At 49.8% G+C, this 12,975-nt stretch overlaps 1 protein-coding gene across 8 annotated transcripts in view; it reads left to right on the forward strand.

Annotated features, from left to right (window-relative positions):
- The window catches only part of BCOR (BCL6 corepressor), a 165,491-nt gene that overhangs the window by 97,582 nt on the left and 54,934 nt on the right, over nucleotides 1-12,975 (forward strand). For 5 of the 8 annotated variants that reach the window (XM_043994358.1, XM_043994363.1, XM_043994365.1 and 2 more), the window contains exon 1: nucleotides 3,045-3,781. The exons of 2 other annotated variants lie outside the window; for them this stretch is intronic. The gene's annotated coding sequence lies outside the window, so the exon portion shown is untranslated. Of the gene's footprint in view, nucleotides 1-3,044; nucleotides 3,782-4,245; nucleotides 4,347-12,975 lie in introns of those variants that run through there. One more of the 8 variants, XM_043994361.1, reaches the window with a different exon arrangement.

The following is a 12,975-nucleotide window of genomic DNA, read 5'->3' on the forward strand; positions in this document are numbered from 1 at the left end:
TACTGATATCCGTGAAAAGCTTGTGCACCGAGTGGGGGTTGGGGAAGAGAGGGAGGAGAAAGCAACTTCTTCGCACTTGGTCTAGGGACTCTTCCCCAAGGGTTGAGCAGATTAGAAATAAACTGGCAATGCTATTGTCTCTCCCAGCCCAATTCCACTGTCCCAAGTCTCTCTGACCTTTTGACCCACAAAACCCAAAAATATTTCATCTCACTCTCTGATTCATATTCATGGATCTTTTCTTATCCCTCTCCCTAGGAATACCCTAACTTTCATCATCCAATAATTTGAGACTTTATGAATAAAAGAGCCATATCATGTCATGTTGGTTTTTGTTTTTGTTTTTGTTTTTTTACACTAAAGCTAGGCTGGAGGGAAAAAAAGCACAGAAAACCAGAGGCCTTTTCTCCAGCTGTGCATCTGTAACTCACGTGTGTTCACTCTAATAACTTTTAATGTCTGGACCTAAAATGTCTTTATAAAAAATAGCTTTACAACGTAATAGTCCAGGTGTCTTTCTGCTTGTTACCGGAGATTAAAAAAATGTGTGGGATAGTTTTCAGATACATATACCCCCAGAAACCCGGTAAGAAAAAAGCCTGCATTCCATTCTTTCTTAAGGATCACATTCTGGAACAGTTCTTTATCTAGCTATCCAGAATGCAAACATCTCCAAAGCTGAACTTCGGGCAGCCTCCCCACCGAAGCTAAGTTGGTAAGCTCTCCGGTTAAAGCGCTGTGCCTGACATTTTGCATCATTTGCTCCCGAAGCTCTAGTGCTAAGAGATTAAGTTCTGAGAGTTTGACGATCTAGTTTTGCCCTGAGTTTCGGGTTTCAAACCATAGAGTAGATATGTTTCACTTCTGCTTTGAGAGGGCCAGCGTTTTGGGTTTTTTTTAGTAGACAGAAAAACTGAGGACTTAAATAGAATGATTCCAGAGGCCTATTGTCAGAAGTGAACTAAAAGAAGAAAACATCTGGTAGATAGAACACCCCCCCCCCTCCATTTTGGCCGTACAGGCCACTTTGGGTTTTTATTTTAATTTTAAATGCTCCCAGTAATTCATATTTGTGTATCAACATGTTAAAAAGAATAAGAAGAAAATGATGGAAGCTTTTCTTCTTGTAGTCTCACGTGCCTCATCCATTTTAGATTGATTTCTAGAAGGTTTTTTGACGGCCACAACTTTTTACTCAGGCTTCTAGAGTTCAACCCCCCCTTCCCTCCTCCCCCCCCCCCCCACTACTTAGTACCCATCATATCGGAGAAGTGAGCCTAGTAAGGGAGGTCGTTGAGTCAGGTGCCAGGCTTTCCCAGACTAGTTAGGCCCCTCTTGGGCTTGGCTCTCCTACCCTGTAATGGTCAGGTCTGGCTCCGGCACAAGGAACACCTCAGTCATTGGGCTTCGCGATCTGGATGCCGCGGCAGCTTGGCGCACTGGGCCATTATTCAAGACGGGCGTGATGGACTGGAAATTTATGTGAAGAGCCTGAGCCAAAAGTTGCTCATTGCCAAGAAAAATTAAAAGCTATAGATAATTCAGTAACTAAGGGTTAAAGGTCCAGGTGGGCCCCTCCGATCGTTCTGAGGAAGAAATTACCCTGGAAAGGTGGGGGAGGGGTTATTTCTACCCTCTTTGGCCCCGTAACTCCTGAGCTGTTCGTTCCCTTCCCCCAATCCATTCCCCCTACTCCGGGACCTGCCATTTCCAAACAATTCCCACACTATTAAAATGTGTAAGGAAACTTGGGCCAGGAGATTGGGCGGAGGAGCCTGCTAACAAGGGTGGCATTTTCATGTAGCCCCTTGACACACAAATGTGAAAGAGCCCAGAAGAAAAGGGACTGGGGGAAGGAGAGTGGGGGTGGGATAGGTTGGAGGTGGGGGACGGGTTGGAGAAAATGGGAAGGGCGAAGCTTGAACACCCTCTCTCTTCCTTTGGTGGAGAGGCTGGCGACAGTGCCGGGAGGTGGGAACGACACCGGTTGGGGGTTGGGGGGGGAGAGAAGGGGTTGGTGGCGAAAGGCGGCGGCGGCAACAGCAGCAGCCTCGGAGCGGAGTCTGGCGGCTGCTGCTGGGGTTTTGACAGCTTTGGCAGAGCGAAGTGAGAGGAGCTTTATGGTAATTGCGGTTCTCCACTGGCCTTCTGGGTAGCGAGGGGAGTCTCGGCAAACGGCTGGGAGAGACCCCATTCTCCCTCCTCCTCCTAACTCCCGCGCCCCCTCCCTCCCTCCTCTTCCTCCGTCCCTCCTTCCCTCCCTCCGCCTCCCTCCACTCAGTCTCTGCGGGCCGCGGCCGCCGCCGCCGCCGGAGTCTCCCCAGCTTAGACCAGGCGCAGTGCCCCAGCCCGGCGTGCGCAGCAAACTCAAGCTAGCCAGAGTCAGGAAAGGAGGAAGCCGGAGGGAACCGAGAGCGAGTACTAACGCTTGGAGGAGAGCGAGAGGGGCAGAAAAGCTTGGTGGTGGTGGTGGAGAGTAGAGAGGGAGGGGGAGAGAGGGAGGGGGGGGAGAGAGAGGGAGAGGGAGAGAGAGAGAGAGAGAGAGAGAGAGAGAGAGAGAGAGAGAGAGAGAGTCCATTAAAAGGGAGAAATAGTGGGGAAAACCTTTAAAGGTGGATACCTGTCTACTTCTCCCCAGACCTTAACCCCAAATCCCGATTAGTGAAAGGGTTATTAGTTTAGGGGAGGGGGGAATCCCAAACTTGGGAGAGAGGAACGAGACGGCAGTGGCCCGAGCGCAGCGCCGGCGGGGGGGGGGAGGGGAGGCCGCGGCTCGGAGGAGGAGGAGGAGGAGGGAGGAGGAGGAGGAGGAGGAGGAGGGAGGGAACGAGGGCGGGGGGGAACTGTGTTGGGAGCGCAGCGTGCAGCAGACGGAGCCCGGGCTCCCAGCGGCAAGGTGAGGAAAAGCCGCTTTCCTCGCGGAACAACGGAGGCAGCCTGAACAACAGCAGAAGCAGGCGCCGCAGCGCACTGAGGAGAGGGGCAGACTGAGGAGCGGGTGGTGGGGCAGGGGCGGGGGCGACCCCGCCGAGGGCGGAGGGGGAGCCCGAGAGCCCGAGAGGGATTCGAGCCGCGGCGTCTCCGCGTAGGGGACGAGTTCGGCAACACACCCAGCCAGAGCCAGAGCTAGGGACAACATGGCGCTGTGGATCCGGCCCGAGCCCGAGCGGCCGCGGCGCCGACGCTCCTACTAGCAGCCCCCGGGAGCCATCCGTTCAGCTCTCACCCAGCGCCGCGGCGTTGGGCGCTCGGCGCTCGGCCGACACCGGCCGGGAGCGAACAGCCGGGGGCCGGGGAAGCGAAGCAGCCAGAAGAGGAGGAGCGGGGCCACCCCTGTCGCCACCTGCCTGAAGGAGCCAGCTCTCCCCGTCCCGTCGTTCCCCCCCCTCCCCTGTTCCTCCTCCTCGCCCTGTCCCCTCCCCCTTCGGAGCCGAGAGCCCACCCCCGCGGCCGGCCCGACCCCGAGGGCAGCCGGCTGGCTGGCTGGCAGACACCGGGAGGAGGAGGAGAGCGCGCGGCAGAGCGAGCGGGCGACCAAGAGAGAGACGGCAAACTTTGATTCTCGCCCCGCTTCCCCGGACTGGTTCCTTCTCAGTTCATTAACACCCCCTCTTTTTTCCTAGCCCTCCCCCCTCCCTACCCCACCCCACATCCTCGTCTCCCGAAGACTTGGGGGGGGGGAAGGAAAAAAAAGCCCTAACAACAACAACTTAAAAGCGCCGGAGCGAAGGCTCTCCCTCTTCAGCCACTCGACGCAGCTCTTCCCAGCTGGAGATTTAAGGTCAGTGCCCGGAACACCTTTCCCCGGGGAGACCGAGGGGAAGGACGGGCGGACGGGCGGGCGGGAGGAGGGAAGGCGCACCATCTGGAGCTGTCCCCCGCCCTCCGGCTCCCCGGCCGGGACTCGAGGGTTTCCCCCCCTCCTCCCCCCTCCCCTAGCGATCTTCTCCTCCGGACCCTTCTCGCGTGCCCTGGGGCAGCTTTCCCGGCTCCGGTTGTGCCCCCTCCCTTTTCATATTTGTCTTCTCTCTCGTTCGTTCTTTTTTATTCAGTTGCTATAAGTTATAAAATATGCAACAAACCTAAAGCAGCCCGGCGTGGGCAGCAGGGAGGGACTGGAAGGTGGAGGGAAGGGGGGGAGGGGGAGAGGATGGGTTGGGAGGGGGGAGGCGCTCCGGCCCCCGCTGCCGCCGCCGCCGCCGCCGCTGCTTGGGGGGGTGCTGCCTCCTAGTGTGCGGGGGTTGGAGGGGGGGGCGGCGGCTGGGGGGGGTGAAGGAGGAGACGGCGGAGGATCGGAATGGAAGTTTGGAGGCAGTTCGTGTATGTGCGAGCTAGCAGCAGCGACTGTGAGTTTGGGGGGAAAGCGGGGGGGGGGGCGCGGTAAAATGGGAAACTGCCGATCGCTCCAGGTTAGCACGGAGCAGGAAGACTAGGGGTGGCGGCGGCTGTGGTAGTGGTGGTGGTGGTGGTGGTGGTGGTGGTGGTGGTGGTGGTGGTGGTGGTGGTGGTGGTGGCGGCGGTGGCGGCAGTGGTGGTGGAGGAGGAGGATTGCCGTCGGCTTTCTTTTTCGGGTCTGGAGAGAACTGTTTTAAAAACAACAACAAAAATACCCCACGCCGTTTGGTTCTCGGATGACGATCGTCCTTTTTCGTGAAAAGATTGGGCGTGTGATGTTTGGGGGCCCCGAGAGTGGGGAGCACTGGTGCGGAGGGCAGCCCTCCGCCCTTCCTTCCCAAGGCCGAGAGGGCGAATCACTTGGGTTAAAAGGGGGGGGCGGGCAAGAGCCGATTTGGGGAAGAGCCGGAGGGCCGGAGGTGGGGGCAATCCTCCTTTCTATCCTGGTCAGGCACTTTTTTTTTATTAGAAAAACGTTATTTTATGTTTATTTCTTTACTAGCACCCCCCACCCCCACGGGGGCGTTGCGGACTGAGTTGAAAGTTCTGGCCTCAGAGGAGTGTGGGGGGAATGGAGTTCAGTCTTTTGGGGTGGGTGGCGGGGAGGCGTTAGGAGGTGCTGGCTCTAGGAGAGAGACCTTGGTTGTGTGGAAACCGAATCCTTTTCGGATTCGGAAGAGCTTTTCCTTGTGTGCGGGTGTTTTTTGGTGTAGGTCCTTGTCCAGTGCCAGCGAAAAGTTTATTCCGCCTTCAGAAGCTCTTGTCCAGCGTGTGTGGGAAGGTTGTGGGGACGGTGGGGGGCGAGTGGAATTTGCGAATGTGGCGGCGATGGGGGAGATGGGGAGTCGGAGAGTGCGAGTTGGGGGGGGCGGGGTTCGAGCCGAGGTGGACGCAGGCCCGGCCGAGGGACCGTCTGCTCCTGCCCTGAAAGGCTCGGTAAATTCCTCGCCTACTCTCGCGGCAATGTGCTGCAGACGAACTATGTATTTGATGTTGATAAGGCGAGTCCGGAGCGACGTTTGCGGGGAGTTCTTTATTTAAAAAAAAAATAGCCTTCTCCCGCGATCCTCCCTCCCTCTGCAATTTCCCCCGTCTAGTCTTCCGCTGATCCGAGGTCTAGGAAACTGCTACTTGTGTGTGTACCTGACCAATGGTAGGCCGAGATGGATGAAGCTTTAATTTTCTACTAATGAGTCTTTTCCAGAAAGTAAGCTGACTTGCCACTTCAAGTGTGTATGTATGGAGGAGGAAGAGGAGGAGGAGGAGGGCTATGTGTATTTAAAAATAAACAGCAAAAAAAAACCACACACAAAACGTCATAGCCCCAAATTGGTATGCACATAGACTAGTGGAAAAGGCTTATAGAGTCTAGACAGCTTTGGTTTTTAACCTTATTTTTTTAGGAGTTGTGTTGGGTATGGGAAGAGGACTTTGGTCTCAAAGATAGGCCTTAGCCAGGTTCTATTCGGAGAATACCTAAAATTGGTCGGTTAACAAAGATAAGGAGGAAGTCTCCCACCCCAGAAGGTGGTGGGTGGTAGGCACAGACAGCAACTTGGATATTTCTGGCCATCTGACACTTCCTGTGGCATTGGAAACAGACACTACCAGCTGAAATCAATGGTTACTTGGTGTTGGATTCGGCTTTTCTAATAAGATGGCAAGTGCGTAGGGCATTTTAATTGTTGGCCTTGTATGTGGGCAGTTCTGTAATATACTTCTCCTTCCCTCTCTTCTCTAACCCCCCCACCCTCAAGCCATTATTCAGTCTGCACTTTGAAATTACTGTTCTTCTGGGAGCGTTGAGGGGGAAATTGGGATTATTAATATTGTGCCTGGTTTTTAATTCGAAGGTGGCCAGCAGTGTACTGAGCACCCTAATTGCTGTGGGGGTGGGGTGGGGTGGGGATTATTAGGTTTCTTCTTTTGAAGGCCAGGGGTTTTGGTTTATCCCCAGTGCAGTACTTTGAGACGCCTTCACCAATAGGTGACTGAGAGTTAATTAGGAAGTATTCTCTGGATCAATGAGTTGCACAACTCATTAACTATTCTTCAGCCTTTTGCAGGATTGGGCTTCTACCTCCCACGCTACATCCACCTTTGAGAAGTGGGGGGTGGGGGGTGTTTTGAAGGTAGACTTGGGAACCGACTGAGGGGGAAGGGAGGGAAGGAGGGGCAGGAAGGAGGTGTGATTAAGAGGCATTTAACTTTCCTGGGTATTGCCTTCAGTGTGGGAAGCAGAGCCAGCCAAGACATCCATTTTTCTTCCTTCTCTGTCGCTGTCTGTCCTCTGGCTCTGGCTCTTTAACACACTCTCGCTCGCTAGCTCTGTCTCTGCCTGTCTCTGCCTCGCTGTCTCTCCCTCTCCCCCCGCCCCCCCCTTTTCTCTGTGAGCTCGTCGCGGTTTGCTCCCCGCCCAGTTCGGGATTAAACAGATAAAAATAGGACTGCCCAGAGTTAGAGCTCGGGGAAAAGCCCAAGCTGACCAGAACACGGGAGAAGGGCGGCAGTTCGATTGGAATATTCTTCCCTGAGATTGCTAAAGCTCGTTACTAGGGCATCGGTCATCCTTACTCCCTTTTCACCTCCAGGCACCTCTAAGGTGAATCGAGCCAGCAGAGCTGAAGAGTCCTGGGTTCTCAGGTGTTCTGGCTGGGCAACGTCAGTTTATGCTGCCTTGCAGGCTCTTAGAGCTGATAAATTGGAGCACAAAAAGGGAGAATGGGGGTAATGAGGGAGGAGAAAAATGGTCAATAAGGTTTTCTTTTAACCCTTTAACGGTGTGGAGGGTAACTTGAAAAATTAGTCTGATTAAGGAGGGGAAAGGAAGGTATGACCCCTACGTAGAACTCTTTCTCTCGTATGTGTATCAGTGTTCCTGGGTACTCTGCTGTGTTAGGTATAGGGTTCGGTGTTTTTTGGGGGGGTGGGATGGGGAGGACAACCCAAAGAGTCTGGTGCCAAATAATTCATTCCCCAAAGTTCTTTATCAGAAAGTTGACTATGCAGTTTATTCCTTGCCTATTTTTAGGTGAGGATGTGAGTGTGTGAGTATGTGTATACATGTGTGTATACAACTCACACTCATATTTGAAGACTAGGGGCTTGAGTACATTAACCTTCACATTTACAGAAAGAAGTTAACTAATGCACATAAACAGGCACAGCATGACTTACAGAATGATATGATTGTGCAGTCACAAAATCAGACATCTATAGGTCAGATTCAGAGATAGATGGAATGCAACTGAATTGAAAAGCATTTATTGAGATTTATTAAGCTCTTACTATGTGCCAAACACCGTGTTGGGGGCTACAAACAGAAAGCCAGATCATCCTTGTTCTCAAAGAACTTACACAGTAATTGAGGGAGACAACACATATAGAAGAATTCAGCTGTAGGGCAATTGGAAGGGCCAGCTGGTCCTTAAGATTCAATGGCATGATTCTGTAGTAGAAAGAGTGTGCCCTTTAGAGTCCTCCGGACAGGAAACAGATTTTAGTAGATGTATAGTATATGTAGTGATAGTAATACATGGGGAAAATGCATACACACAATTATATAGAGAGCTAGGTATGTGTAAGCAGAGATAATCATGACAGGTTTGGAGACGTGTAGTGTGATATGTTTGTGTAGGACCAATGGTAGATTGGTTCAGAAACTGAGGAATCATTTTCTAATGAGGTCCTTTTGTTAGATTGGGATGGATGAAGGGGTAACAGAGGATTCCTTCATTCTGTTAGTGTCTAAGGGTCATGTCTTTAGGAGAAAGCTCTTTGCCATACTCAGACATAGGCTTGTAAATCAGATATTAGGGTGGAGATGTAAATTTAGATGCAGGAGGAAGAGTTGCAAATACCTTATACCTTAAGATATATATGTGCAAAGACAGGTAGGCATACACACAGACATTTACGGAAATACACCAAGAGAGACACAAAGTCAGAGACACATAAATGCATGTTCAGACAAAAACTCCTTTACAGATTCTTAGGAGAAGAGACCAGTAGGAACAAAGACCCATTAAAGGTATATGAAAAGAATCACTCAGAAGCAGAAAGTGCTTACATACTTGTATAAGTAGTTTGTGAAAACACACACATACACATCTCTCCTGCACAGAGACATAGGGAAATAATATCTTAGACTTTCTGTATAGATTCTTAGTTACCTGGACATATACATACATATACTTTTTGGGGGGTGGGGTGAGGCTACTGAGGTTAAGTGACTTGCCCAGGGTCACACAGCTAGTAAGTATTAAGTATCTGAGTCTGGATTTGAACCCAGGTCCTCCTGAATCCAGGGCTGGTGCTCTATTCACTTCACCATCTAGCTTCCCCCCATATATAACTTTTTCTGCATGGGAAATACATAAGGGTGCATTCATTGGATAAAAGGTGGCAGAGTGGGTAGAGTCAGGAATATCTGAGTTCAAATTCTATTTCACATTTGGAAGTTGTATGACCCTGGAAAACTCATTTAACCTCTTTCAACCCCACTTTCTTCATCTGCAAGATGGAGATAATAGATAGCACCTACTTACAGGATTATTGTGAGACTCAAAAGAGTACATATAAATTACTTTGCAAACCATAAAGCTCTGACTGCTGGCTGTTAGTAATGTTCCCCCCTCCCCTGGGGCAATGAGGGCTAAGTGACTTGCCCAGGGTCACACAGCTAGTAAGTGTCAAGTGTCTGAGGCCGGATTTGAACTTAGGTCCTCCTGGATCCAGAGCCGATACTCTATCCACTAGCTGCCCCAGTTGTTAGTAATTTTAATAATAAATTCGAGTGATTTCTAAATATACATCCCACACACATACTTGAAGAAGGGGGGAGTTGAAATGGCCTAGCCAAAGGCTGGGGGAGGAAGATCAGTGGCTACAAGGTACCTCCTGTCTTCCAGCATCCTTAAGGGGTCTAAGGGCCTGAAAAGAGAATTGTCTCGAGGTTCTCAGATGGAATCAACTTCCCTTATGTTTCAGAGCCTGTCTAACGAAGATTTGAAGAGGAGACTAGCTCTGACATGGTTCCTCATATTGGGGGGGGGGGGGATGTGCTTTTGAATCACATTTGTTATTTCATTTACTGGGGATACAAGACCAGAGACTAATAAATGCAATGGGAGGGCAACCAGGTAGAGCAGATTGAGAAATAAAGGTTGAAGGAACAGTATTTGAGGGAGAAAGGAAAAAGAAGAGTAACAGGAAGCCTACATAGAAAATCTTACGTTGAATTTGCCTGAAGCATGGATTATATGTGTTCCTCTTGGAGTCTGAGCTTGGGATACCCCAACCTTTATTGGGAATACAGCCCTCATGAGGAGCCTGAAGGGGCCAGGAGTAGTAGGACAACAATAACAAGGTAGTGATATCGATTACAGTTAAATATCTTTAATAGGCAACAAACATTTATTAGGAGCTTCCTAGTGCCAGGCACTGCTGAATACTGGGAACTAAGAGGGGGTGTGTTGGACAAAATAATCCCTGTCCCCAAGAAGCGTACAATTGAATGAGGGGGACTCTACTCTTAAAGAGAAGCTGGAAAGGTGGGGTGGTTAGGAATGTTAAATGACTCAGGGTCCTGTAAGTGGGGTGGGAAATGGTCTGAGGAGGTATGAGTTTTAGAGTGGATTTGTCTTGCACAGAATGATGAGTGTCTGGATATCGTGATGTCTAGGAAAACAAACTGGTGGGAAGTGATAAGGAGAATTTCTTGGGCACTTTCCTTGTTGTTTGTCCCTCGTTCTCAAGGAGGGCCATGACATTGGCAGGTGATGTCATGACTTGGAGTGAATTAGATTTAATCGAGGGAGGGCTATGCAAAGTTACCAGCCTTGCTCTCTCCTCCAGAGCCATTGGAGCCTAGCAGCAAGATATATATCAAGAGGACTGGAGATGGCCTTGGATGTCTAAGGCCATCTTAAGTGACTTGCCCAGGGTCACACAGCTAGTAAGTGTCAAGTGTCTGGGGCTGGCTTTGAGCTCAGGTTCTCCTGACTCCAGGGCTAGCGCTCTATCCACTGTTGCCACCTAGCTGCCCTGGGTATTCTTCTTAATATATGGTGGTGGGGGCGGCTAGGTGGCTCAGTGGATAAAGCACCGGCCCTGGAATCAGGAGTACCTGAGCTCAAATCTGGCCTCAGACACTTGACACTTACTAGCTGTGTGACCCTGGGCAAGTCACTTAACCCCCATTGCCCCACAAAAAAAAAAAATATATGGTGGTGGACCAGGGAGGATCTTGTTATTAGAGATCTTCATAGCAGAAACACAAATTCGTTGCATACTTAATAACTGAATAATAATAATTTCTTGTTCAGTCATGGCTGATTTTTCATGATACCATTCGGAATTTTCTTGGCAAAGATGCTGAAATGGGTTGCCATTTCTTTCTCCAGCTCATTTGACAGATGATGAAACTGAGGCTAACCAGGGTTAAGGGACTTGCCCAGGGTGGCACAGCTATGTGACTCAGGCCAGAAAGGAAGACATTTCTTGACTCCAGGCCCTGCACTCTATTCACTGCACCACCTAGCTGCCCTAATAACAATAACAGCTAGCATTTCTATGGAGGGGGATGATCTACTGTTTTACGGCTGTTGAAACAGAGGCCAAAAGATGCGTGACTTGTTCAAGGTCACATAGCTAGTATTACAATAACTATTACAGTTAAACGCTTTTAATAGTCAATAATCGGGGCAGCTAGGTGGCGAAGTGGATAGAGCACCAGCCCTGGAGTCAGGAGTACCTGAGTTCAAATCCGGCCTCAGACACTTATCACTTACTAGCTGTGTGACCCTGGGCAAGTCACTGAACCCCAATTGCCTCACTAAAAAAAAAAAAGAAGAAAGAAAAGAATAGTCAATAAGCATTTATTAAATGCCTGCTATGTGCTGAGGCTGGATTTGAACTCAGGTCTTTTTGACTTCAGACCCAGGGTTTTAACAAACTGGGTCACGTAGGTACCTAATCCTCAGTGGAGGATAAGTCGGCCATCTCCCTCTTTACCTAACTTCTTCCTAGCTCAGTGAACATTCTCTCCCATCCAGTACCCTGGATGTATTTGAGGCTTTGGAGACTGTGTGAAAGAGGTAGCACAGTGCCTCATGGAGGTCCCCTACGTGCTTGCTTCCTTCAGGGTCGTCCTCTGAGCATTGCTGACGTTTATGTTACTATTTTGCTCCTGTGCCAACTTTGACCCAAACTTTTGACTGGTGCTTAGAGGGTACCAATGAGGAATTGTTTTCAGTGTCACCAGTATAGGTCCAGATCAGGTTTTTTAGCCTCCTTTAAAGTTGGTGGGAAAATGGTGGTAAGGGTATTTGTATGGAGGCTGGCACTGTCGGGGTAAGGAAGCACCTCATGGTGACCCAAAGAAAAAGTCCATCTTTTGGATGATACAAGAAATCTCATCACTTTCTGGTGGGCCCTGGGGCTGAATGTTCTCCCCTATGTTGTGGTGGCAGATGGGATGGGCAGAACAGATTGTTGGGGTTTTGTAAGGAAAGGGGTCCTCAGCAAAGCTGACTTTTGGGAGCCACAGTGTTAGGGGGAATTTACTTGTGTTTCAAGTCTGATGGACTGAACTCTTCTAGGTATTTATTCTGAGAAGGTTTTTCCTAGGTCTTACCTCTGCTTTGTAGACCAGCCTTAAGCACTTCATTGGGTCTTGAAAAGGATTGTGGTAGGATCAATGGAGAGCTAGAAGGGGCCTTAGCAGTCATCCAATCCAACCCTGCCCCATTTTACAGATAAGGAAATTAAGGCCCAGAGGGGAAAACGACTTGCCCCAGGTCACACAGGCAGTAGAACTAGAATTTGAACTCAGACATTATGGCTCCAGTCACACTTTCCACTCTAACTTTGAATCCTAGATGTTTCTGTTATGGGGGAAATGGGGTACAGGGTTTCTCCACCCCATGACATTTCCTTCTAGAGAGAAAAAAGAGTGACATTTTATGGTTGCTCTGGACCCTACCTACGCCTCAGAAAGTGGACTCTCATTCTCCCCTTTTATCAGGTTTTTTTCCCTTCTTACTTGCAGAATATCCCCTTAAATAAAACAAGCATTTCTTCAGAAGAGTAAATTGCCACTTGCCATTTTAAAACTACTCTTAAGTATGAGAGAGGTGTGACCTATTTTTTTAAAGTTTTTTTTTATTTTTTGCAGGGAAATGAGGGTTAAGTGACTTGCCTAGGGTCACACAGCTGGTAAGTGTCAAGTGTCTAAGGCTGGATTGGAACTCAGGTCCTCCTGAATCCAGGGCCAGTGCTCTATGCACCGTGCCACCTAGCTGCCCCAGTGTGACCTATTTTTAAAAGGGAGAAGGGGTTGATGTTCAAAGAAGGAACATCTAGAATTTAGAGGATTGGAGAAACTGGGAGCTTTTCTCGCTGGGTAAGCAATCTCAGGCCCTTGATGGGGTTGTAAGTATTTAAACTGAGGTCCCTTTACAGAGCCTCCAGCTGATAACTAATTCCAGCTAGGCCGACCTTCTCTTAGACCTGCCTGAAGGTCCAGGACCTGAACCTTTGGCCAAGCCTCTCTGGCACTCTCTTCCTGGCCAGAGTTAA

The sequence above is a fragment of the Dromiciops gliroides genome, chromosome 3 (assembly GCF_019393635.1).
Source record: "Dromiciops gliroides isolate mDroGli1 chromosome 3, mDroGli1.pri, whole genome shotgun sequence".
NCBI lineage: Eukaryota > Metazoa > Chordata > Mammalia > Microbiotheria > Microbiotheriidae > Dromiciops > Dromiciops gliroides.